Source organism: Hoplias malabaricus, chromosome Y (genome assembly GCF_029633855.1).
Source record: "Hoplias malabaricus isolate fHopMal1 chromosome Y, fHopMal1.hap1, whole genome shotgun sequence".
Taxonomy (NCBI): Eukaryota; Metazoa; Chordata; class Actinopteri; order Characiformes; family Erythrinidae; genus Hoplias; species Hoplias malabaricus.
The window spans coordinates 30,819,206-30,822,829 of NC_089820.1; the positions used below are offsets into that span (position 1 = coordinate 30,819,206).

The window sequence follows — 3,624 nt, forward strand, 5'->3', positions numbered from 1 at the left end:
ATGGGAAGAAGCCACGTTCGCGAGGACTTGGTCCCGCGTCCGCACCGAGACGGATCTTACGGACTTCCGTACGCTACATTTCCCGGCCAACCCCGGTCAGGGGAAAGTGGGATTCAGCGCTGGGCTCTTCCCTGTTCGCTCGCCGCTACTAAGGGAATCCTTGTTAGTTTCTTTTCCTCCGCTTACTGATATGCTTAAGTTCAGCGGGTCGTCTCGTCTGATCTGAGGCCGCACACAGAGGTTTCTTATGCGGGGGCGAGGGCGGAGGCGGAGGGCCGAAGGCTAGGGGCGAGGGGCGAGAGCCCGGCACGAGACCGAACTCCGCGACACCCTCCCCCCCACCCCGGCCGCTCGCCCGCCCGCTCACTCGCCCGCTCGCTGGGTTTAATCGGCACTCGCCACCCCCGCGTCCGACTGCGCGGAGCCCCGCTCGGGACTCGGGGAGAGACCGTAACGGACGTGGACCCGGACCTACTCGGCTCTCCCTCCGTTCCCTGTACGGAGCTCTCTCGCAACACGGGCCCCGTGGACTGGCTCGGAACCGAGTCTTCGTTTGGGAAGACGAAGGGCCGTTTTCAGGCCCTGCGAGCTTCCAGCCGCGGTCTCTCTCTCTCAGCGGGGGCGCGGAGACCGATCGATGGGTAAAGCGACCCTCAGACAGGCGTGGCCGCGGGATGGACCCCCGCGGCCGCAATATGCGTTCGAAATTTCGATGATCTGTGTCCTGCAATTCACATTAGTTAACGCAGATGGCTGCGTTCTTCATCGAAGCACGAGCCGAGTGATCCACCGCTAAGAGTCGTATATGGGTTTGTGCCCGGCCCGTTACAGGCCGGGCGAAGGAAGCCATTCGAACACGAGACAATGTTTGACAATATTTCAAGCCGGGTGCCTTCCCCCCCGTGCAGGGGGGAAGGTCATTGAACCTGGGCGTCAACCACCGGACCGAGGAGTTACGGCCCGGGGGACGATCGCCCGAGTAGGTGCCCGAGACTTACGTGGTTTAGGAGACCGGGGTCTAGGCACCCGCCGTTCCCGGCGAGGCCCAGGGGTTTGGTTCGCTGCGTTACGGGTCCCGGTCTAAGGCATTCAGGCGTGCGCTCAAAGCCAAGCTCTCCACCCCGGAGGGTATGAGCGAGGCCCGGTGGTACGCTCCCAAGTCCCCGCTTAGGGGAAGGCGCTGGGTAGATCCCACCTAGTCAGGACCGGCGGGCACCGGCCGTCTCCTTCGGGTGTTTAAACGCATCCGGGGTTCGTGAGGCCCCTTCAACTCGCGCACCGGCCTTAGACTATTATACGGTCCGTCTCTGCGAAGCCAACATCGGGGTTATTTGCATGCGCTCTTAAGCTCCGCTCTAACCCCGCGAGGGGAAAGAGTTTCGCCCGGCGGTACGCTCCCGTCCACCACCGCCCCCTGTGCCGGGGGGATGGGTTCAGGGAGATCCCACCGAGGCCGGCGAGCACCGGCCAACGCCCTGGGGGTGAGTAAGCCCCTTTGACTCGCGCACGCACAATCAAAGCCTTCAACGATCAATGGTTTGTTTAACGACCCGGCGGGCGGCTCCGGCGCCACTCTCCCCCCCGCGAACGAGGGGGGCGGACCGGGGTACCTATGCACCTAAGGCGGTCCTCGCATAACCCCGAGTTCCGAAGCCGGCTCGCTACGTCCACCCACCCGGAGGGGGGAGAGACTCACGTCGGCCGACTACGAAAGGTACGAGGCTTCTGCGGTCCATACCTTGAAGGTACCCGCCGGGGGAGGTTTGGCCTCTCGAGTCCTACTCGACAACCGGCACGGACGGCGGGCGCCGACCGCGGCCAGGTCACCGTTATTGATCCTTCCGCAGGTTCCCCTACGAAAACCTTGTTACGACTTTTACTCCCTCTAGATGTCCGGGTTCGATCGACTTCCCATCGCCCGGAGGCGACCCCCGTTCGAGGGCCGCCCCGGGGACGGTCCGAGGACCTCACCGAGGCATCCGATCGGTAGTAGCGACGGGCGGTGTGTACAAAGGGCAGGGACTTAATCGACGCGGGCTGGTGACCCGCGCCTACTTGGAATTCCTCGTTCGAGGGGAATAGTTGCAATCCCCTGTCCCCAGCGGGGAATGGCGTTCATAGGATTGCCCGCACCTCTCGGCGTAGGGTAACTTACATGTTGAACCAGCCATTGTAGCTCACGTGCGACCCCGGACTTCTAAGGGCATCACAGACCTGTTATTGCTCCATTTCTCAAGTGGCTTCTGTGCCACAAATCGCTCTAAGAAGTTTAGCCACCGACCGCTGATTCCCACCGGGCGAACCCCAACCTTCAGGCCCGCGGTAAGCGGGAGGGCACCGGGGAGGGGAGAGGGAAGGCGAAGGCGAAGGACGGACAACCCACACCCGGAGAGCGGAACGAGGTGCGGACGGCATCGGGGAGGGAACCGAACGCGAAGGGGAGAGGCCGGAGCCACCCACTCGACGCAGAACTGAACCCCCGTCAACCGCATCACCTCCCCGAACCGATCCGGGGTAGAACCGGACCCCCGCCGAAACCCCCAACACCCCCACCCCGATGGGGACCCCCCGCGAACGGGGACCTTCGGGGATAGAGTCCGACCCAGGAGAGGGGCCGTGTAACTACTTAAAGGATGGGATCTCGTTCGTTACCGGAATTGACCAGACGAATCGCTCCACGAACTACCAACGGCCATGCACCACCACCCACAGAATCGAGAAAGAGCCGTCAATCTGTCAATCCTTACCGTGTCCGGGCCGGGTTAGGTTCCCCGCGTTGAGTCAAATTAAGCCGCAAGCTCCACTCCTGGTGGTGCCCTTCCGTCAATTCCTTTAAGTTTCAGCTTTGCAACCGTACTCCCCCCAGAGCCCAAAGACTCGTGGTTTCCCGGACGCTGCCCGGCGGGTCATAGTCGTTAACCCAACGCCGCCGGATCGCGGGTCGGCATAGTTTACGGTCGGAACTACGACGGTACCTGATCGTCTTCGATCCTCCGACTTTCGTTCTTGATTAATGAAAACATTCTTGGCAAATGCCTTCGCTTTTGTCCGTCCCGCACCGGTCTACGAATTTCACCTCTCTCGGTGCGGTACGAATGCCCCCGGCCGTCCCTCTTAATCATGACCTTTGGTCCGTCAAACCCACGAAATAGGACCAAGAGAGCGGTCGGATACCCCCCCGGCTCGGGGAACCGTGCGGCGGCCAGAAAACGGCCCCGCCCGGCCGCCTCGCCGAAGAGCTCCGACTCGCCCCCCATGGGAAGGCCTTATTCCATTATTCCTAGCTCAGTCCATTCAAGGCACGCTTCGGCCTGCTTTGAGCACTCTGTTTTGTTCAAAGTAAACGCACCGGACCCTTCCGCCCCCCACGTATTCAACCGCGGCGGACGACCCAGCTAAGGGCCTCTCCGCGGAGGAAGGGAGCAGAGGACACCGGATGAGTAGGGACAAGGTCCCGCGACCTCCACCCAGAGACCCGCGGGGGGTCCCCAACCCCCCCGGAGAGGGGCAGCTTCCCACCGCGAAGTCCGGACGGGCAGAGGCCCGGCAGCCGGGACCCGTCCCCGGATCCAACTACGAGCTTTTTAACTGCAGCAACGTTAACATACGCTATTGGAGCTGGAA

At 62.5% G+C, this 3,624-nt stretch overlaps 1 non-coding gene across 1 annotated transcript; it reads right to left on the reverse strand.

The window, feature by feature from the left end:
- Window positions 1–647: 647 nt before the first annotated feature.
- Window positions 648–801, reverse strand: LOC136679827 (5.8S ribosomal RNA). Its single transcript, XR_010796611.1, has one exon. It is a non-coding gene; the product is annotated as a 5.8S ribosomal RNA (ribosomal RNA).
- Between the last annotated feature and the right edge of the window lie 2,823 nt (window positions 802–3,624).